The following is a 24946-nucleotide window of genomic DNA, read 5'->3' as shown; positions in this document are numbered from 1 at the left end:
ATTAAAACAGTGACTGAGCATGGCTATTGATGGCATAGCATGGAAAAAGGGGAGAAAGAATGAGAGCTATATACAAGGAAATATTAATAAGAAATGTAGGGAAAAGTTATATAAATTGTATCATTGTATGTTTGTCACATATGATGTATCTCACACAAACGTTTCTCTCTTATTATACTTTAGCACATGTCAGTAAACTAAATGCATCAGCTAAAGAAAACTTTATAGGTGCATATTTCAGAAGCACAAGTAAACCATCTTCCTTTATGGTATATAGGCCTGTCTGTCATTAAGATGGCCAGTGGGTACAGATGCCAACCTACCACACCCAGTGGATTGCAGCAGATGCTTATAGCCAGCTAAAAGAGGAAGGACTGGAGAGAGCGAGAGAACCATCAGAGATGAAGATGTATGGGTACAACCCATTTTGGATTAATTCCTTCACACCATTCAACAACCTTTCCTCATTAAGTGCCACATCTGAAAAAAGCATGCAAATATTTAGATAGAAGAGTCCGTAGAAAATATTGCATTTGTTTTTATTGCAATTGTAAAGAATTGTCTCAATTGTTAATATGACTTAAAACGAATTGTAAATTGATGTATTCTCATGTGTATATTCACGTTTACATGAACTATAATTTTGCAGTATAATGTAAATTTACATATGTACGATAAAGTGCATTAGATATGTTTTTGAGCGTAAATGTATTAGAAGTATGGAAAAAGTAAAAAGTTTAAGTGCACTAAGTGTAATGCAGATGGCAATGACTTTATACAGGCTGCTCTCACCAATGTCATGGAAGTCAGGGTGTGATTTCATTGGCAGATCAGAGAGCCCTAAAGATGATGTGTGCAGTAACCTCCTTGTCATTCAAACACCCAAAAGACACAGACAATTCGTCACACACTGTGACAGAGCTGATCTGGCCGGATGAGGACAGCTAACACACACATGCAGAATACACAAACAAGTATGCAAATAAAAAACAAACATGCGTTAATGCTATGGAGCATATCTAGATATAATATTTAAATTAAAACAGGTTATATAAGGAAGCAAAACTCCTTGTTTTCTGCATTGTAATGCAATACTTCTACAGGCCAATGACACATGCACATTGCACAATACACTTGCAGTCTGTCCTATATTGTACTTTTAGGCTAATAACACTTGTACATTGTTGTGTACTTGTTAACTATCCTATATTGAATCAGAGAGCAAATGACACCAATATTGTAGTGTATTTTGTGCCTGTGGGATAATGGCACCTGAGCTGTAGTATACTTTGTAGACTGCTGTGTATTATTCCTGCAAGCTGCAGAGGCCTGTTGCTCTTATGCCTCACAGCAATGCAGTCTGTAGCTCAAAGCTCTGGGTGTTGCAACCTTGCTGACCCTCAACCAGGGACAGCTGCAGCTGTAAGGATACCTGCACAGTCTGCAATACCTGAGGCCCTGTTACACAATGCACATACACACAAAAATTGATATATTATAAATAGACCCAACTGCTCAGTAATTGGAACAGCAATCTATCATAGAAAGACAAAACCCAAATGAACATAATACTGTGTGAGTGTTTTACAACAGGTAAAGAGGACAATGTGTATGTGTGGCCTTACTTTGGCAGGCATAAGATAGTGGAGCATCATCCAGCCAGTTTTTTTGGTTGGGGATCACACAGGAATTTGGTGAAAGGAAGGGCATTGACATAACCTTGGTCACAGTACAGCTCACAGCACTGCTTCTGCTGACCTGCCACATCTGTCTGATTACCACAGCTTTAAAGAAAAACAAAAATAAATGTTGTCATATTTTGATACTTTATGATGCATGAATGTTTCACTGAACTGATTTTTCTATGTCACTGTGTATGACCAATGTACAGAAAATAGTCTGTATGAGACTCATTGTGGGCTGATTCACACACACAAACTATAGCTGGGTAAACTTGTATAACCTTTTATACACTTCCACGACTTTCCAAAATAGGGAAAAAATAGAGAACAGTGAATTACAGCTATCAGAAGAGAGAAAGTATTTGAAACCCCTTTGCAGCAGTGGTGATTAGTTTATTATTTATTTTATAGCAGCAGGGTAATAAGTGGCAGGGTAATATATCATAAAGAATACTGTTATATATTTACTCTATAATACTTTAAAATAAGGTTACATTAGTTAATGCAATAGGTATCATGAACTAACAATTTACAAAGCATTTATTAATCTTTGTTAAAGGTGTTGTAAGTTATTTTGTTAATGGAAATGTATGCAAAAAAATGTCCTACTCCCTTAAAGATATTATTGATATAAGTGTCCTGAGATAACTCACCCAGTTTCTGTGGCAGTTGTAGACTTTGTAAACAGCACAAAAATGTGTCCATGGGCCGCGGACATTGACACTTTTCACCGGTCAATCAGTTTGCTCGTTCTCATAGTGCTGAATTTGAAGAGGATAATTAAGGCTCTGATTCACAATGTTTGTCAGTTGAGGACGCTATTGTGCCACTGTTTTGAATTTGACAGCCAAGGGAACAAACAATGCTGCTCTTTTGCTTAGTTTTGGTCTCAAAATTATCTTTGGAGCACAGGGTTTAGAATGAGGGGGCGTGGCAAATTCAACGGCTCAGTCACGTGAAAGCTTCAGAACGTTAAAATCGCTTACAGCAACTTTAATGTTAGTTAATAAAAATAACATTTTTCATTGTTAGTTCATGTTAGATCATAGTGCATTAACTAATGTTTATATATACAACTTTTGATTTTAAAAATGTATATGTTGAAATTACCATTAACCAAGATTAATAAATGCTGTAAAATTATTGGTAATTGTTAACTAATGTTGTTTACTAATGTTAACAAATGGAACTTTATGTAAAGCGTTACCATTATCTACCAAATATAAAAATGTTTGCTAGATTTACACTGCCAAATGAGGCAGAAACATGTAATCACAATCTGTGAAAAGGGTCCATTCACTTACCGTCACAGTCTAGGGTTTTTTCTGTACTGTGAGGGGTCCGTGTGGCTGGCAGCTCCTTTCCATTTTGAGATACACACCAACAGTCAGACAGGTCACACTGCAGGGGAGAGAACCGTTGTCCATACTGCACACATTCAGGCTCATACCCAACACCCACTTCTCTCTGCAAAGCCAGTGCCTTCAGTAGAGAGCACCAACTTGGACCTAAGACACATAGCACCAAATAGACAATGGATGGATGGATAACACCAAATAGACGGATGGATGGATGGATGGATGGATGACAAATAAAACTCACCATCCTACAGACATGCAACAGAGAAACAGACATGTTTGAAATGCAAGCCTCCAATAGTTAAAATAGAATATGTACTGACCAAATAAACACAAGAGAAAGCCTTACCTCCTCACATGATGGGCTGTACGTGTAAGTGTTATTAGAGTTTGTTTGTGTCCAGTCAGAGAGCAGAAAGTGACTTTGGACCCTTTGGCATGTAGTTTGACCTGGAAGACAAATTATTACAAATCATCACATCATTAAAAAAACAATCCAGAAGTTAAATGACATATTTTAGCTATTTTAGTTACCCAATAATCTTAAACTATTGAACAGTAGACCAAAGAAGACAAAACCTTAAAGACACTAACATTAGTCCTTACTATATCATGGACTTTGCTTCTTGGATTATAAAAAAATAAACTTCAACAAGAGATGAGATTCTTACACTGCTGAGGGGGCGTAGAGCGAAAGGTCAGAGAGTCCATGAAGTATGTGCCCTCCTCATCAACACACCAACAGTTTCCTTTGATATCAGAGAGACCAAAAAAATAAATAAAATAAAAATTATTTAAAAACACAGAAACCACTGTGATGAGTAAATGATCTGCAGATACATTTTGCATTTATGTTTATGTCAGATTATTTCTTCACCAAGCACTGGTCACACATGCATGCTTTAAAAATGCTAATTAAAAATAAACTAAATAATAATAATAATAAAAACATAAATATATGCTTCTCATGTACAGTACCATGGGAAAACGCCCCAGTGATTATGATAAATAAGGCAAAGTGCATTCTCACCTGTGCTTGGGTGGCAATGGCTGGGCAGCCACTGGCCATAAGCATCACACTGTGGAATGTAGGGCTGGTACCCCAGAACTACACTCTTTCTATCTTTCTCACTGGCCATTAGCCTGCTCTGCCAGTAGAAATGTAGGGCTGTCGAAAAGATAAAGCATATTCAATTATTAGTGTAGGTACAGAATGTAAGCACATATAGTAATATCTCAGATGTCTCCTATCCCATCATTGCAGCCACTATCAATAACAATTATGAGTAGACAGAGTTAAGAAAAAGGCAATGAAAGAACCAACATCCAAAAGGCTCAAATTTAAAAAAGCACTAAATTTTTGGAGAATATATTTTCTCCTAGAGTCAAAACACTTTGTCAAAGACAGAACTCTTAATTAAAAGGATTTAAACCTCTGACGCATTAATTCATAAATCATAAAGAAAAAATATATTTTAATGTTTCTTTTTACTTCTAAGTAAACATAGTATGATTCCCAATCTTTTTTATATACACATATATCTACTGCAATAAAAGTATAATATATTAATAGTATAATATAGATAACTGAGAGTTACTTGGTGCATCAGTACTTTCATAAGCCATATTGAATTTATATTTATATTTGTACATTTAAAAAGAGCAGTCACATAGAATTTTAGGTAAGGGTCAAAGATGTGGTCTGGATGTTAACATCACACCCTGCATGATTAATCATGGCTTTTAAAGGTCTATCCACTGTGGACACCATGCATAAGAGGGTTATATAAATTACGAAGAAATATTTGAAAAGGTGTTGCAGATTTGTATTTGTGGCACTGCATACAAAGACTGTTACAGTGTATGGCTCACATTTGGGGATTTGTCCAACAGGAGCCTTACTGGCTGCAAGCATGTCTCCTTGAGGGTTAATACACCAGCACTGATGTAGGTGAAAACTCCCCAGAAGAGCACTGATGTCTGATAGCAGGCCTGGATGAACAGAATCTTCTTTGAATATTCTCAATAGATATAATGGATTCAAGAAAACCGATGGTCCAGAAACGCCCTCAGCGTTCCCATCCAAAATATCAGATGGAAGATCAGAGAACTTCTCAAACCTTGTGAGGGCAGGAAATACTTTATGGTGCCCAGCTTTGAATAATTCAGAGAGAAAGGCTAAGAATGATGCCATTGTTTCTGTATTTCTTCTGTATGCTTGTAGAATTCCAAGCATTTCAGAAACAGGCAGGTCTTTGCCATCATTGATGACCTGGATCCACTCACGGTAGAACTCAATGGCTTGTTCTGGAGGTCCATCACACTGGATCTGGTGCTAAACTTCAGAGAACTGGGTTAAAGAAGATGGATCAGACAGAATGGAGCAGACTGTAGACAGGAATTGCTGGGTTGCTGTGGCCTGGCAACTTGTTGGACCTTGAAAAGAAGACCATTAAATGATTATATGTTTTATCAGAACATAATTCAGATTGATTAAAAACTTTGAACAAATATTACAAAAGCATTAGCTAACTTTTACATTCTTTGATTTCCAGCAGACTTGTATAATTACTTTAAGTGTAACTGTGTCACTTTAGCATAGAGAAAAGCTTTTGCAGTCAATGGGCAGGGGCTGCTCACATAAGCCTGATCATAGGATGTGTTATATGTGCTATACTGAGCCAGAAAATGTAAACTAAACTGACAGTTTTATCTTATACCATGTTATACCATGATCAATGGAAACATGTAAATGCTTCATGCAACAACCCCCCCAATGTTTAAGCCAAATCTACGCCCTTGTGTGTAGCCTCTCAAAATTGGAAGCACTAAAGCTATACAATACAAAATACCAAAAAAGGTTGCAAAATCACTATAATGCATTATTGTGGCATTTTAATCTGTATTTCAGCATCTAATTCAACATCTGGGCTTGGTGTGTCTGACTCACATTGAAGAGAGCTTCCTGAACTCTAAATGTTGAGCTTTGCTCTAGCTTGGTCCACGCAGAAGCAGCTCTTGCCAAGGCACTGACATGCTACATAAGCACCATCAATCTCACATTTCGGGATGAAAACCTCAGAGCCTGTAGAACTGCTAGCTTTGACTGCAATTGCTGTTTGACATTCCTTCTCACATTGGGAGGGGCATCTTGGTCTGGACCCAGTGGAGCAAGAATCCATTATCTCCAGGCATTGCACTTCCTGGTACTGTCCTTCCTCAGTGCATTGGGGCACGTACAGAGTTGAGGTGGAAGTAAATGATTTACAAGCATCTGATTTGGACTTCTGGAAAATGACACGGAAAAGTTGACCCAACTGAGTGCTTTCCTCTGCCTTCTGCCTCAGCTGTTTGATGACTTCTCGTAGGGTAGTGAGAAACTGCTGGTTCTCAAGAGTCATTGAAACAAGTTTAAATCACATCTCGTTTGTTTTTCAGGTTCACAGCACAGCCAAAGGCATTAGAAATCTCTTGGTCTAGATTAAGACTGGCACAGCCATCTGAGAAGGTCTTGGCTAACTGTATAAATTCATTTGCACCATGTTTCTGACCGACTTGACTGAAGACTTGACTGAAACTTAATGTACCACTGGTTCCAACAGTACCACTGAAGTTGAAGTTGCCAGCATTCTTCAGGAATTTTCTGCCAAAGAGATTCTCCTGGAGCCTTTTGGGATTAGGTGCAAGAGCAAGTGCTTTTAGGGCAAGGGCCCCAGATGGGAACATTCCTTGGAGAAGGTCTGCCAGGATGTCTCTGACATTTGGATGCTCCAACTCTGGCAAGAACTGCAGAAGACCAGAGTTGGCCAAAAGCTCCTGTAATTGTGGGCTGCAAGGAACAAGAAGAGAGCAGCTGTCTCTGGAATCCGAGAACACGTTGCTCTTGCTGAAGTCTCCAGCTGGGCCATAAAAGAGCCTGGAGAGGGCTCGTCTCCTCTCAGACAGGCAGTCTTTCACTCCAGTGCCTAAACAAACAAGAATCACAACATTAGTCATTGCAGACACACATTAGTCCATTCAAAAAAGAATCAGTTTTAAGTTTTTTTGGTTTACCTGTCCCTTGGCAAGCAAAATCACTCAAATAAACTTAAGATCACAATAATTGTGCAATAACCCAGTGACTTCAGCCCATGAAAAAAAAATCAAGAAAGCAACATTAAAGCACGATAAACATAGATAAACAGAATGCTACTGTTAGATGGGATTAATTATGTTAGTTCATAATGTGAATACTGTTTTATAGACTAAATTTGACTACCTGACATTATTTGTGTACGTCATTGATTGACCAAATTAAGATATTGAAGAGACATCACTGCAAATAATAAGTCATAAGCTGTTTATCCAATATTCCATAAAATACACACATATACTACATTTGCTGCATACAGTATAAAGAAATCAATTAAGGTCACACTCATTACATTGTGGTACTCCATACTGTCATGTGCCAAAGATCTCTTTGCCATCAGTGTCCACACACCAACACTGACCACCAGATTGACACTGGGTTGGCACATATGCTCCATTATCAGTGCAGGAGGGCACAAAGAAATTACCAGCCCGAGTAGCTGCAGCTCATTCACTCTCACATTGGGTGGGACATTAGTAAACAATGAGAGTTCAGTAAGTAACTTTATTACTATACAGATGTAACAGCTAAATGATGAAGGGTGGATTTTAGTCCTAGACCACAATATAATTAATTTTTTGTTCATATTCTATTCCATACACATAGACTGATCTAATTATTACATTTATCATCAATTTAGCGATGTTCCTTTTCAAGTACATCTAAATCTCCTGCTCATGGCCAGCTGGACAGCAAGGTAGTGGCACTGTAGGATTCGATACATGTTTGAACGTGAGAATGTACTTCCTGCAGTCTGGTCCGAAATTGCTGTGTCATATACCTCATCCAACAGCAGCTCAACACCTAAAACAAAACATAAGAGCTAGATCAGGACAAATTTTCCTCAACCTGTCAAACACAGCTTGTGTAACATTCAGTGAGCTTTAATGTAGTTAAAATTCAGGCAGAGGCTATTTGCACTAAGTGCAAATATAGATTGATGCTATTTGAATCCTGGTGCAAATAGTGGCAGATACTACTTACATCCCTAATTAAATACTCACATACAGTATTGGGGATCATTGCAGCATGTTTACTGTGTTTATTTAGAGTCCCACAGACACCCTACACCAACCTCTTCCCTTAAACTTAACCTTCCCTTCTACAAATTAACCATGGTTTTAATACAGAAACCATAGTATCACCATGGTACAGTATTTTGTGAAAAGTGGGACAAAAGGCAGATTAGAACCTGGGTCGACCACATGAAATAAAGCACATCCACACCATCTTTACACACTACACCATTACAGCCACACTAGTGGGTGCAGTTTGTCTTCAATTTGTGTGTCTTTTGGACAACTGGAGTGCAAAAAGTCACTCTGTGTGACAGGTGCTATTTACACCAAGCGCAAATTGTCATTCTGTAAACTGTAATATATATCTAAGGGTGGTTTCACATATAATACGTTTTAATTTAACCAAACCCAGTTCGGTTAAAGTGAACCAGAAAGGGAACCAGCCACAAATGAACTCAGTGCTTTTGGTGTTCACAATGTAAGTGGACTTTAAAGAGGACCCAGTTTCTTTTTTGGTCCTCTTCACATTAATGTGGTCTCAGACCCCTTGTTGTTCACACAACAGCTCCTTAAGAACTCAGACCCCAATTGCAGCTAGGGCTGTCACTATAATGAAATATGGCTAACAAATTTTCATAAATAATTATGATTATTATGATAAGCAATTGTCATACAAATTGTCATACTCTTTAAGATTCATGTATGCTTATTACAGATAGGCCTACACCTTAAGTAGTCATGTATTGATGTTTAACTTGAAATCATATAATAAAATGGGGCTATATGATTACTTTTAAGGCTATAAAGATGATTGCATTTCTCATTAAAAATTATTGCACAGGGACAGAATTACATAAAAAAATAATATTTATTTTATATCATTTATGAAACCCAGACAACACTGCCAATTATATTACATTATGCAATGGTACTAATGTATACTGTATTTCTGTCCTAAATTCTTCACTCTCTCACATTATGTTAAGGCTCTCCGATAAAACCTACAAGCCCTTATTTCACATGAAGGAAAACATTTGATATTCTATGTGCATTTGAAAATGTGTTTCTTTATCATCTTGAGAGTAATGGAGCAAGCAAGCATCTCCTCCTGCGTGTCATTTACATTGTGTGTATGAGCCAAGAACATTTGCCATTGCTCAAATTAAATTCAAATGAAACTATAAAAATCCTCACTTGTATATTCGTGGGAGTTTGGCGCGAACCTCCGTAGACAGTACACCCATCGGAGCACTTTAAAGCGGTTCATCTTATCACACTGCTCTGCTCACGCTGCTCAATTTAGGTGCTCAAATAATACAAGAACGGAATATGAGACATGAAAACATGTCATGGTAATCATGGTATATCTATAGTCGCTTAAAATTCCCATATGTGGAATGGAATATGAAGTATGTAATGCAGCTATGTATGGCAAGCCACGAGGTACTTATATCATAAAATGCAAAGCGGACTGGTTCCTTTTCGCTTTCACATCGCACAAATCAATCTAACCACAAAAGTACCCACAAACGAACCGTACTGGTCTGACTACGGTTCGCTTTTGGGTCCTTTTAGGGGGGTCTGAGACCACTTGGGTTGCTCATATACACGTTATACCACTCTGAGAGTGCTTGGAGTGCTCAAATGAACTAGGTGTGAAGACGCCCTAAGTGTATTCCTTTGATTTATCTAAGAAAGTTTAGAATCAAAGTGGTGCTTCACTAATTAAGCTGTACTCTAGCAGACTCAAACAACTCGTTTTGGCCAAGGGTGTCACACATGCAGACTGTTTTGCTGAGATCTCACTCTCTTCAGTCAGATGTATGACATACTTGCTGATTAAAAATGGTGGAAAGGTGTCACACATAACGACTCACTGCAACGATCTCACTCTGATCCCTGTCAGTGGAGCTCGCCAAAATAACAACATGAGTAAAACTGCAATTACAATAGAGTGATTTGGGGTGTTTTCAGACCTGTAACTTGCTTGATTGTTCCAAAACAGGGGCTAAAATAGTTAAAATGTTGCATTTTCTTCATAGTTTGGTTGGCTTTCACAAGGTTATATTTTAAAATTATCCCAAACTGTAAAATGTCCATCAAGATTACTTTTATCTGTCATTAGTCGCTTTGCATTATTTCTGCAGAATGACAGAATCACTATGGATTTTAATCAATGTTTGTGATATGCAGCTGAGTGTGATAAAAAAAAAGTTCTGATCAGCTTGTCATCTTGTCAGTTCTTCTCAGTGACAGAATGATTTTTTCAAACAAAACAGATGTGTTTTTTCAGTGCTTGAAGCCATTAACTCAGGAGTCCAGACGGTCAAATGATTAACACCTCCTGCTGAGAGGTGCTAATGGGCACTCTGTCTCCCTCTGCCTGGTTGGTGATTATATTAATGAAGCTAACACCTGAAAATCATTGGAAAAATCAAGTAGTGTAAAGCCAGCTTTAGCCTAGTAATTTGGCATTAAGCTGATGCTTTTCTCCAAAGTGACCATAATACACTTATGATAGAGAAAGTCCACCCCTTTATATTGAAGGTCTTTATTCTGATTTGTAGTAAGGCACTATGCGATAAAACCTGTGGGTGTAGCTGTTGAGGTTTGTCTCACCTGTGTTTGTCTGCACAGAAACAATAACTAGAGAGCTCTGGGGAAGCCTTTCTGAAACCACTGAAAGTCTGAAACACCTCTGGGTCTCTGTTACAAAAAATAAATTTAAGTTAAAATGTATGACACTTAAGTATATGGTATGAGCACATCATGACAGTGACTTATGTTAAAAAGCCATCCATTACTTTATTTGTAGTATTTTATATTTAAATACTGCTGTTTTCCTTGACTGGAAATGTGCCTTTTGTTTTTACAATGTACCTCAGTTTACAATTGATGTGTTTAAAATATGTTGTGTTAAACCCTAATGATTTTTGTCCATGTGTATACAGAAACACTGCACATCTTAGTAGGCTGTATTATGCAGTCTACATGTAATCAAAACTGGGGAAGAGACCATCATGAACCCGATCCTTATATTTGATGCTATACTGCTGTCTAGTGGTTAAAAATAAACAGCTTGGGCTGGTTTCCCAGATTTGGAGGTGTAGTCCTACACTAAGCAAGCGTTTAGATGAAAATCTATTGAATTACTTAATATAAAAAACTGACCCTTATTTACCAATTTGCTCATTTTAAAATTTCAGTAAAATTAAAGGACAGGTTTGAAGGTCTGAAGAACTATCAATACTTATTTAAATGTATTAACAATAATTTCAGACATATACTTCAGATTGTCCTTTATTAAATTGCTAATGCACATAAACCATTTCTAAACTAGGAGCTGGTGTGTCTCACCTGTTGAAGGTGTGATGCAAATCAAAGACCATTCTGTCACTGGTGTTAACAAACTTGCACTGCACAGGTAAGAAGCCTTCGTCAGCTGAGCACTGTGGTGGAGAGGGCTCTCCAATACCATGAAGGAGTCGACACTGTCTCACCTCACAAACACCAGGACCTAGGGTCAAAGTTCAAGATATTCTAACAAAAACATTCCATTTCAGACTCAGAATTATGTCTTTTATGACAGCTAATCTAAGACATCTAAATAGATAATATTCTTTCTAGAAAGTATAAACTCAAGGAATGCCTCCTGCAAATCTAAATAATATTGTCTAGAATAACTGTACTCACATTTTGAGGGTCTTTCATCTGCTCGTACTCAGCAAATGCACAGAGTCCAAACGCACAGGCACCAATGTACTGTCTCCACTCCATAGTGCCCTCTGAGCTGAACCTATAGAGAGTGAACACAGGACAGGGAGTTGTCAGTTTATTTGAATTTGATACAACTGATTCTTTGCATATAACTAATTCAGTAGATTGTGATCAAATCTTTCCCTCCTTAAGGTTTAAGCCTTACCATAGATTACATTTGGAAATGAATAGCAATCCTTCATCAAAAGCCATTTTTGTGTGCATAGCCCTGAAATATTGCTTAAGTGATACATTACATTGAATTTCTTTGTGTATTACAATGAACCGTAGATCCGTTTTTTCGACTCCCAGGTATCTCCAGTCCCTCTGCATTTACACACCAACATTCCCCACCTCCACGATTACACTGAACAAGCCTACAAGAAAAATCATTTACATTTTGCTAAATTTGTGTTTTTAGTTCCAAACATATAATTTTTCAAAGTAAAATCTCTACATGCCCTACATCTATGGCAATTAAAGAAACACTATATTAAGGAAATTGTGGTTAAAGGGATAGTTTACCCAAAAATGAAAATTCTCTCATCATTTACTCACCCTCATGCCATCGCAGATGTGTATGACTTACTTTCTTCTGCTGAACACAATATATATATATATATATATATTTATATATATATATATATAGAAGAATATTTCAGCTCTGTATGTCCATACAATGTAAGTAAATGGAATTCTGAAGGTCCAAAAACACAAAGGCAGAATAAAATAAATCCATTAGACTCCAGTGGTTAAATCCATGTCTTCTGAAGCAATATTATAAGTGTAGGTGAGAAACAGATCAATATTTAAGTCCTTATTTGCTATAAATCTCCACTTTCACTTTTACATTCTTCTTCTTTTGTTTTTGGCGATTCATCCACACCTAGCATATAGTTTCTGAATATATAGATTTAACCACTGGAGTCATATTTATTACTTTTATGATGCCTTTATATTTTGTTTGGACCTTCAAAGTTCTGGCCACCATTCAGTTGCATTCTATGGACCTAGAGAGCTGAGATATACTTCTAAAAATATTCATTCGTGTTCAGCAGAAGAAAGTAAGTCTGTGATGGCATAAGGGTGAGTAAATGAGGTAGAGAATTTAAATTTTTGGGTGATCTATCCCTTTAAATGCCAAAACACTAAAACATTCAAATAAAACTGTCCATTACAAAAAAGTAGGGTACAACAGGGCTAAAGGCCCTTTAGATTTTTTCAAAAACACTTCTTGGAAAGCACCACCTGTGCACTTTCCTAGACATTTGTTGCTATTACAGTGCAGTCAAATCAGTGAGGACTCTGGTCAAATTATCCTGACTTATCCATGATATCATTGCTTGCAATTAATGGTAATTTGATCTAACATGTTTTTGACATGTTGCAGATTTATGTAGCTAATAAGAATCCATTGGTAGTACTTTATTTTACAGTACTGTTTCACATTTACGTACTATAGAATTACAAAAACTATAGTAATTACTAGGCACTAACCCTAACCCTAACCTTACCCATATTAAGTACATGTAGTTACCTAATATTAGTCAGTACTTTCTTGGGTAAGTAGACTGTAAGTATACTAAAAGTACACATATTGTAAAATTGAAGTTACTGCACCTGAAGCGGCCATCCTCAGAACACTGGGGAATGTGCTCATGTTCCTGGGCTGCACTGACAACCCTGAGCTGTTCACAATAACTTAGACTCTTTGTCTCCAGCTGGTACTCTGATGGTAAGAAACAAGTGGATGAGTTTCCTAATCAATACAAACTCATACACAGCTCCCAAAGAGACTTAGTCAAACATAAAGGTGTTATGAACAATGATTAAGTCAAATTATCCAACCTTTATGGTTAATGGTGATTTACTACACCAACATACACTAACACAAGCCCCAGGCCACTGAAATTCATGCTCTTCTGGCCTCTTTTGACTTGGAAAGACTAAGCACTACAGCAACTCACAGATTGGGCATCCAGCTGGACCTCATTTTTACACGTAACTGTACCAACACAAATATTCTTGTTACTCCTTTACATGTCTCTGATCACTACTTTGTTCAATTCAACATGACTCTCCCATCTATATTAAAACAGACTCCGCCTTTGGTTTCTTTTCACCGTAACCTCCATTCTCTTTCACCCACATGCTTTTCCACTGCTGTCTCTATCTCTCTTCCCACTCTCTTCCACCATGGATGTAAACACTGCCACAGACACACTAGGCTCTACTTTAACAACCTGTCTAGACAGCGTCTGTCCTCTCTCCTCTAGGCCAGCACGTATGACACTGCCCAGCCCCTAGCTCTCTGACATTCTTCGTAAACATCAGACTGACCTCAGGATGGCTGAGAGGAGACAGCGGAAATCTAAAGATCCAGCAGATCTGGGTAAGTATTAGTCTCTGCTTGTATCTTTTTCAGATAATGTTAAATCTGCAAAAACTTCCTATTACAGGACAAGATCATCAGCACTACAGACACTCGCTGTGAAGGAGTCGACATGGAGGCGAAGGTAGAATCCATATGAAGGAAGTTTAACAACAAACAGCAAACAAATCCAAGACACAAGGCAGAGACGTAATCGTTGATGCAGGCAAAGTAGTCATTAACAGGTAATAAGTCCAACCAGGCAAAGAGAGCAAAACAGTAATCCAAGAATCAGTAATCAATGAAGCAGGCACAATGGTCATAACAAGAAGGCAATAAACAGGCAGTGGGAATAACGCTTGGTAAGGCAGTGAAACTGGCAATACTTCGCAAAGTAACAATGGAAAAGCATGGCTATTTATATGATGCAAACAGGAAGTCACCATAGAAGAAACGGTACAGTGTCAGTATTCGGGAGAGGGCTCCCTCTGATGGTTGATGAGGCTCAGGATCCGTGGTTCCGGGGCCAGATGTCGGGTGGACAGGTTTCAACAATGACACATGAAAAGAATGAGAGAGGCGATAGTTAGCAGGAAGCTCCAGTCGAAAAGTTGGGCTGCTAATGTCCTGAAGTGTATGGCAAAGTCAGCTGCAGAACGTGAACCCTGGTGTACATGAAGCAGCTGAACAGAGACATCTTTTCCTCCCTCTGGGTATTCAAACACTTCATGGATCTGGGAGGCAAAGTAATCAAATGATGTTTGAAGTTGTCTATCATTCTCCCAAACAGCTGAGGCACAGTCTAACGCTTTTCCAGTAAGTAATGTCATCATAAATGCACATTTCTTTGAATCCTGGCTGAATGACTCTTGTTGATTGGAGAAATATATTTTACATTGACGTAAAAATCCCGTACATTTCTCTGGCGAGCCATCAAACTTATCAGGAAGAACAAATCTTACCAGTGTAGCTTGTGGGGATGGAAGAGAGCGGATGTAGAGGGTGAGGTTCTCATTAGCAGCTTTTAGATTGTTCAGTTGTTCTTGGTAACTTGTGAGAAGTTTGCACTGGTAAGCGAATGCAGCCTGGAGCTTAGAAACTTCCGCTGGATTCATTGGTGGCAAAGTATTCTGTGAGGGAGTTGACATGGAGGTGAAAGTAGAATCCATATGCAGGAAGTTTAATAACAAACAGCAAACAAATCCAAGACACAAGGCAGAGACGTAATCGTTGATGCAGGCAAAGTAGTCGTTAACAGGTAATCAGTCCAAACAGGCAAACAGGGCAAAACAGTAATCCAAGAATCGGTAATCAGTGAAGCAGGCACAATGGTCATAACAAGAAGGCAATAAACAGGCTGTGGGAATAACGCTTGGTAAGGCAGTGAAACTGGCAATACTTCGCAAAGTAACAATGGAAAAGCATGGCTATTTATATGATGTAAACAGGAAGTCACCATAGAAGAAACGGTACAGTGTCAGTATTCGGGAGAGGGCTCCCTCTGGTGGTCGGCTGAAGGGATACCAGCCTCATTCGTTACACTCGCAGCTTATTTAGAACAGTCAACACAGTCCACTGTCCTCCCCCTCCACAGCCTGACACCTCACTGACAGCAGATGTCTTTGCCACATTTTTTACTAATAAGGTTACAGCCATTAGCAATACATTCTCAACACCACACCCTCTAAAACACCTGCCTCCTGTATGCAGCTCTTCTATCTCTGTTCTCTCCTCTGACTGACACTGAAGTCTCTAAACTCCTCCTCTCCAAACACCCCACCACCTGTCCCCTTGACCCCATTCCTTCCCAACTTCTCCAAGTCATCTCTCCGTCCATCCTACCTGTACTCACACACATAATTAACACATCTCTACTTACAGGCATTTTTCCCAATACATTTTACCAGGCTCAAGTAACCCCGCTGCTTAAAAAAACACACTTAACCCCACACAAGCAGAACACAACAGACCAGTTTCTCTCATCCCATTCATGGTGAAAGAAGAGGTGAGAGGTGAGGTGTCCAAGTCACATCAGCTACTTACTGGGGTACCTTAGGGTGCAGTGCTTGGGCCACTTCTCTTCGCTATATACACAACATCAATGGGACCCATCATTCAGGCACATGGGTTCTCTTACCACTGCTACGTCGATGACACACAGCTCTACTTGTCTTTCCAGCCCAACGACACCACGGTGACTGCTCGAATCTCAGCCTGTTTGGCAGACATCTCAGCCTGGATGAGGGAACACCACCTGCAACTTAACCCAGCGAAGACTGAGCTCCTCATCTTTCCAGCCAACCCTGCTGTTGAACACAACATCACCATTCAGCTGGGATCAACTACAGTAACGCTCTTCAAAAACGCTCTGAAATCTAGGAGTAACTATCAATAACCAACACAATTTCACAGACCACATCTCAACGACAGCACGATCATGTAGATTTACACTCTACAATATCAGGAAAATAAGACCCTTTCTCTCTGAACATGCCACACAACTTCTTGTTCAGTCAATTGTCATAACTAGACTAGACTATTGTAACACTCTCACTGCAGGTCTCCCTGCATGCGCAATTTGACCCCTGCAAATGATCCAGAATGCAGCAGCATGTCTGGTCTTTAATAAACCAAAGAGAGCGCATGTTACACCCACCCTTGTCTCTCTTCACTGGCTGATGCATGTATCAAATTCAAGGCTCTGATGCTGGCATACAGAACAGTCACTGGGTCTGATCCAGCATACCTAAAATCAGTTCTGCAGTATCCACCAGAAGCCTCCGGTCGGCTAATGAGTGGTGCCTTGTTGTACCAACACAAAGAGGCACCAAAACACTTTCCCGGACTTTCAGTTTCACTGTACCACATTGGTGGAATGAACTTCCTAACTCCATCCGTGAAGCAGACTCACTCTCTGTCTTCAAAAAAGGCTAAAAACACATCTTTTCCATGAGCACTTAACCATTCACTCATAAAATATATATATATATATATATATATATATACACATACAAACATACATTCTTGTTGCACTCTAACCTGTCTTGGATACTACTATTCTATTGCTAGTAGAACTTTGTAATGTAGCACTTTTCGTACCACTGTCTCCTTAAGATGAATCTCTTATGATGTATTATTCCTCTTTTGTAAGTCACTTTGGATAAAGGTGTCTGCCAAATGAATAAACGTATATGTAATGTAAATGTACTGTTGAAAATCAACTGATAAATTGTAGGCTATCCTCACCTGTTACCGAAGAACAGTTCAAAGATCCTTTTAACTGAAACCTTGCCATATGTCAAACAGAGGATGTTAAACAGTGTTGCAGTAACACAAAGAGCTTCCACTGTCCCATGTTCTGCATCTTCTCTAGGATGCAAGAACTTTCCTTAAAAAAACACCACAAAACTGCAGTGTCTTATATACCATGGCAAAGATGTGCACTGTCATAGCTGAACATATGACCAAGCAACATATGGTGACATGACCAAAATAATCAAATTTGTAGTGGTGCAATTGTACGAAACTTTGCATACATATTCATATTGTTCTCCTGACTATTTATACCAAGTTTGGTTAAGCTTCGAGTATGCGTTGAGTAAATATTGATCAATTACTCAAATCATGTTCAACCAAAGGAACTTTTTCGCTAATATTTTTGGAACATTTGAACTTATCGAAATTATTATTTTTTTTAAATTGTCAGGGGGGTCTGTAGATGATGTATTCCAAATTCCGTGCCAATCGGGCAACGGTCTAGGAAAAATATGACTGGACATTTCTGATAATTATTTTAAGGAAAGCTGTAAAAATTAATAAATAGAAATGGTTATAAAACAAAATATTTCATGATAACTTTAGACCAATAGTTGGCACTTTCACCGAATTTGTGTGGCGCTTTCAGTGTTTGATGCCAATGAGAAACACAAAATTTCATGTCAATACAGTAAAGCATCACTGAGATACAGCCTCTGATGCTTTTTGATATCTTGCCATCTATTTTGTTGAAGTGCTGATCAAGAACCGTTCAGTCTATCAAAAAGCTTTTGATAACTTTTTGCTATGAATGTCCCTAGATAACAAATTTCAAGTGAATTGGACTTACGGCCTAGGATGTGTTTAAAAAAGTATGTTTTCAGTTAAATTCAAAATGGTATACAGGAAGTGTGGCTAGTTGTGGCAAATTGAGTATCAGTGTACTCGGCATGGAATCTTAAGACAGCAGTCACAGAAATATAGGCACAACTATTAAAAGACACCAGTACCATGAAAATTAGATATGTCTTTTTGACCAATTGTGTTCGGATTTACTTTATACAGTGCGTTACTGCATGATTAGTGTGTTGCTTAAAGCGCAAGCAAAAAGTATTATAACAACATAAAAGCATGAAAAAACCAGCACATCGTTTCTGTGCTCAACAGTCGCACAATAAAAATATCTTAAATTGTCTGTTTTGATAAATAGTCATGGATGTCAAATAAATAGAAAAATAAGGGGAACAGATTATATCAAATAAAGTTAATATGTATTGCACCAATAGATGTAAAATCATGTGCAGGCTAAAAGATCCATGGGGCATGCATGACAAACAATCTTTGGCCACGTTCACACAGCAGCAGAATACGGTTGTCAGACCTTTTTTGAGTGCTTAATATGGTTACGTTCACACACAGGATGGTTACTTACGGTGTGACTACCTCATTCTATAACTGAACTGACACCCGCAAATTTTCAGGGCTCACAACTGCATTCTCGGCAAACCTGTGCTGTGTGAACGGAACTGTACTGGACAACTATAGTTGTTAGTTATGCCATGTACAGTGAGAGACACCCTACACTGTACACGCTTATGTCTCGTGTGTTTTATGTGGGGTTTTGTTAATTCACCGAAACTGAGAAATGAGCTGCGCTGTCTTCCACCGGCTGCTCACGGGCGTGAGCTGCGCTACACAAAAGCTGCACTCTGCATGCAGTTAAAAAGCATTCACAGCCGCTGTCGGTTAATTATGATCTGATAGCTGAATTCGTGCCTCAATTGGACTCATTTATTTAATAACGTGGCGGCAATTGTGATAAGACCTGCCAGTGGTATGGACGTCGCCATCTTTTAGTCACAGTCACTATGGTTACAGCTGTTAGAATACAGTTGTGACTTCGGTTGTTCGTTCATACTGACAATATTCGAACTGCTACTGCAAGCTGTTGTATGAACGGGACATTTCAAGATTTACACCTGTAAGTAAATATGGTTGTCAATCTCAATCACTGACTGTGTGAACATAGCCTTGTTGGCGGTTAAACACAGTATATGGAGGTGCCTTAAGAAGCACAATAATCGTGCAGTAACACACTTATGTTATGATTAATGTATAAAGTAAAAAATAAATCCCTCTGCTTGAAATTCGAGCAAAATTGGTCAAAAGAAACATATTACCTTATGTTTATGGTATTGGTGCCTTTTAAAGCGCCCCTTAAGGGCGGAATTGTATGAAACTTTTCTGACATCTTCTAAACATCCTGTTGACTATGCATTGGTTATGTTGGGAGTTTGCGTTGAGTAGATATTGCTCAATTACTCAAATTGCGTTACACCAATGAAATTGTATTGTAATATCTTCTGAACAATTTTAGGTATCGAAATTCTTTTGATACATTTTTGTCAGGTGGGTCTGTAGATGATGTACACCAAATTGCGTGCTGATCGGACTAACGGTCTAACGGTAAAGGAGTTCGAAAAAGTATGTTTTTCAAAAAATTAAATTTTTTAACATTATAGACGGAAATGAAATCTGAGATCCGTTATGTAGGGCTTGACTCCAGGATTCAGCAGAAATTAATATTTTGATTCTAGCCCTTATGGTTGCAGAGTTATGGCCCAAAACGCTTTTGCCTTTGCCACCTTTTAGCCAATCGGGGTAAGAACATGTGTATGTCTAAGTTGTGTGACTACTACCATTCCACAAAGTTTCATGTCTCTAGGCCTTACGGTTTGGTCTGCACGATCAGTTTCAGGGGAGAATAATAATAATAAATATAGCTGCAAGCAGCGATTATTGTGGTTCAAGCCGCTTATGATATTTAAGTGCATACGAATAATCATAAAATGCAAAAATTAACAATTGGTTAACAATAGACAAGTACTGTTGTACAAAGTTCAATATATACAATATATTTATTTGATCATAATATGCATAACTATATACTATTTATTAAAAACAGGCTTACATAAAAGAACAGGCTTTTGTGTTGATAAAGAATAAAAAAACAAAAATATACATTTTCAGTCCAATGTTATATAACAAAGAGAGATAAGCTACTATTCTTCTTTTAAATGGCTTACTCCAAGTAATACTGGATTTAGAGGGTGACAAAGCAGCAGACCCAAAAGGGCAACTATGGCAAATATACCAGGGGACTACATATAAGGCACTTGAAGACCAGTAAAAGGATGTGACTTCAAAATACATTTAAATGTCTCAAAAACAGTAGAAAATAATCAGATGGCTTCAAGACTCACTAGATGGTATCACTGTCAGATTCAGCAGTAGCACAGGAATAATTACTTCATAATGTCTCAGAAAGCAGTGATAAAGGAGCAGTCAGTAACTTCAAAAGGACCTGTTTAAGGACCTTTTTTTTATTACTTAAACAGTAGCAAAAGGATGGCAAAATACTTTCAGGCTGCAATGATACTATAGAGAGGAGATTAGGTATGAACCTAGGTGTGGGAGCTTTATTCAAAGAGTGCAGGACAACTGGGCAAACATTATAAATGTCCTTACTGTCACTTTTGATCAATTTAATGCATCCTTGCTGAATAAAAGTATTAATTTCTTTAATTTCTTTCCCAAAATAAATAAATAAATTCTTACTAACCCCAAACTTTTGAACGGTAGTGTATAATGTTACAATTTCTAAGATTTCTAAGATCTAAGTACAGATAAATGTTGTTCTTTTGAACTTTCTATTCATAAAGAATCCTGAAAAAAAAAAAATAAATGCGTACACAACTGTTTTCAACATTGATAATAATCAGAAATGTTTCTTGAGTATCAAATCAGCATATCAGAATGATTTCTGAAGGATCATGTGACACTAAAGACTGGAGTAATTATGCTGAAAATTCAGCTTTGATCACAGGAATAAATTACATTTTACTATTGTATTATTATTATTTTAAATTGTAATAATATTTCACAATATTACTGTTTTTACTGTATTTTGGATCAAATCAATGCAGGCTTGGTGAGCAGAAGAGACTTTTGAACAGTAGTGTACATCCAACAGAATAATTCTAGCATTATTTACCAAAGTAGTATTTACTACCCTAAAAACAACTGGATGGTTGATGTCCAGTGACACTTTGTGATAATAATGTTTGTTCCAAAAGACTTGTTTAAATGCATGAAACTAGTTTATTAGATATTAAAAATATAAATTGTGACAAGACAGGCTGTCAGTCTGTGTGTTAGTGTTGGTGGGGATTTTTCAACGATTTCAGTGCAGTTACATTGTTACGTCAGTAGGTGGCAGCAAGGGACAGTTATGGGTGAGTCAGTCAGCAGACTATTCAACCATTTCAGTCAAAAAGGCTGCTTTATTCAGGAACAAACACTGCTATGGTTATCAATATGTCAATCATTGCCATTTCAAGAGTGAATCCCGCGTTTATATGCAGATGTAATTCCCGAAACTTTGCAGCGTGTACGTGGCCGTTGGTCCTCCTCTTAGCAGGATGAAAGACCAGTTTTATACAAATTCTGAATGGATTATATATAACATAGAAAGCACACAACCAGCGCATCCTTTATAATCACTAAAAAGCTGTCACTCATCTTCATCGTGATCTCTAGCACCCCCGTAGAACCAGGCCTATTAATAATGAATAATTAGTAAGCCTAAATGTTTCCAAGTTATGCAAGGAATACAAAAGCCCCAACAAGGAGTGGATATAGTAGAAAGATATAGAGAGAAAATTATCCCTCAAAAAAGTCAGTAAGAAGCTTTCTCTACCCGAAGGTTTATACTGCGAATGGAGGTTTATTATTCTCCATTTTTTAGCTAAAGTTAGCTTCACCTGAGCGGCGCCAAACAAGCAGTCATGTCAACGATGTCATGCGCTTAGCAGTCTTTAGATGTGGGGCGGGGCGTTTACATTTTAAAGAGACGTGACAATTAGCCTATAAATAAACTTAATATAAATTATTGTAAATAATTCATTCACGAAATTTACCGTATCCACTGCATGAATTTAATCAGATTTGTCATTATTATTTTCACTAAAATATAAATGTCTTGACCCCCCATAAGGCATTAGGGACCCCCCATAAGAAGTAAAAAATAGACTTAGGGGGGTCCCTAATGCCTTATAGGGGGTCCCAGATCCCCCCAGCCCCACCTCAATTCGAGCACTGATTTAATCTAAATTTAAGATTAATCCTGATTGGTGCAACCCACCCTTAGTCTACATATAATTAATCTTTGAAGACTCTTTGAATGATTTATAGTCATCTGGCTCTCTCTGGTGGACAAACAGTACAAAAGCCTTTTCAGCCTATTGCCTGAAATACAGTTGAGAAATTAGGTATTTCTTATGTTAAATCTATGCCAAATTGATGACATTTTTCATGTTACCTCAAAATGTTCTTTTGTGCATTAATATTAAGTTTTGTTAAGTTTAAAAATTGTGCTCACAAGATATGGGTCAATTAGTCATAACAGGCCACATGCAAAAACCTATCAGCTAATATCTTCTGAATGATCTGACATATAAAAAAAATTTTGATAACTTTTTGTCGGGAATGTCTGTAGGATAATGTAAACAAAGTTTTGTGCGAATCAGGCAAACAGCCTAGGACAAGTTCGAAAAAAGTAGGTTTTTCAATCAAATCAAAATGGTAGACAAGACACTTTTAGCCCAGAAAAAAATAAGAAGAAAAAGAAAATCAGTACAATCACAATAGTGTTCCAGCAGCTTCGCTGCTTGGTGCCCTAATAATAATAATAATAATAATAAATATAGCTGCAAGCAGCTATTGCTGGTGGCCAAGCACAAATGGCGAGATGACCAAAATAATCAAATTTGACTGAAAAGATCCTGTGGACAGTTATTTTGATGTGACATTCACCTGCTTTGAGCACAATTGCAAAAACAGGATATTCTTAAGTTATAGCACCCCTTAGCATAAAAAAATTTTATGAAACTCGGCATGTTATCCCGGTGTTCTCTTGTCCATATGTACAAATTTTGATACATTTGAAAACTGCGCTCACAAGATACAGGCTAATTAGTCATTATAGGCCATATTTGCTTATATCTTTGGAACAATTCGATGCATCAAAATTCTTTTGATAACGTTTTGTCAGGAGGGTCTGTAGATGATTTATACCAAGTTTCGTGAGAATCGGGTAAACGGCCTAGGACGAGTTAGAAAAAGTAGGTGGCCGATTGTCACAATTTTAAATGCGGCTTCGAGTTGACACCCTGCTTATGTACAGTAATTTCCATAACCCTCGGCCATTCCCAGTATGAGTTATAAGGTGCTGAAATTTGAATGGCCGTTGGCAGCCATTTTTGTTCATTTGTCGAATTGATTTTTTAAGAATATGTTAGCATTTGAACCAATGATGATGCATATTTAATTTGAACTCTGTCGCTCAAATGGCTGTAAATTTATGAGTTTTTTAGTTGTAGCATACCCTAGGGATGGAATTGTAAGAAACTTTGCTGACATCTTCTAAATGTCCTGTTGACTATGTGTACTGAGTTTGGTTACGTTTGGAGCTTGCATTGAGTAGATATTGATAAATTACTCAAATTGCATTAAACAGAAGGAATTGTCTCATTAATATCTTTGGAATGATTTGACATATCGAAATTCTTTTAATACATTTTTTCAGGGGGGTATGTAGATGATGTATACCAAATTGCGTGCTGATTGGACAAACTTTTAGTTTATAGACAGAAATGAAATCGGATATACATATTTTGTAGGGCTTGACTCAAGGAATCAGAGGAAAATTATTTTGATTCTAGCCCTTACGGTTGAAGAGATGGGAGTCAAAATGTAAAAGTGTTTATTATAGTGCCATCTAGGGTCAAATGGGTGTGCGTTTGTGCACCTGAGTAGTGGGGGGATTTGGGATCATCCTGCCAAGTTTGCTGTCTCCACAACTTACGGTCTCTGAGGCCCAAACACATTTAGGGCAGAAAAAAATAAAATAAAAAGAAGAAAATCAGTACAATTACAATAGGGTTCCAACAGCTTCAGTGCTTGGACCCCTAATAAGAAAATTGGAACAAATAAAATAGGGTCCCAGCACCTTCTGTGCTTGGACCCCTAATAATCTTAACAATTACAATAAGGTTTCAGCCTTTCAGGCTTGAACCCCAAAAAACCTAACAAAAACAACAGGGATTCAGCCCTTTGGGCTTGAACCTCTAATAATAAAAATCCTGACATATACAATAGGGCTTCAGCCCTTCAGGCTTGAACCCCTAAATAGAACCGCAAGCGGCAATTATCGGGGGCCAAGCACATGTAAAAATTACAAAAATAATCTGATTTGACAGAAAAGATCCTGTGGAACCCTAACTCAAACCCTAACTGCCTTTAGAGGGCTGACG

At 37.9% G+C, this 24946-nt stretch overlaps 1 pseudogene; it reads right to left on the bottom strand.

Annotated features, from left to right (window-relative positions):
* LOC127454559 (thyroglobulin-like) overlaps positions 1 to 14145 on the bottom strand; it is a 75037-nt pseudogene extending 60892 nt beyond the window's left edge.
* Positions 14146 to 24946: the final 10801 nt, after the last annotated feature.

Source organism: Myxocyprinus asiaticus, chromosome 16 (assembly GCF_019703515.2).
Source record: "Myxocyprinus asiaticus isolate MX2 ecotype Aquarium Trade chromosome 16, UBuf_Myxa_2, whole genome shotgun sequence".
NCBI lineage: Eukaryota > Metazoa > Chordata > Actinopteri > Cypriniformes > Catostomidae > Myxocyprinus > Myxocyprinus asiaticus.
Note: the sequence above shows the minus strand (reverse complement) of the source record. Positions and strands in the feature narration are given on the sequence as shown.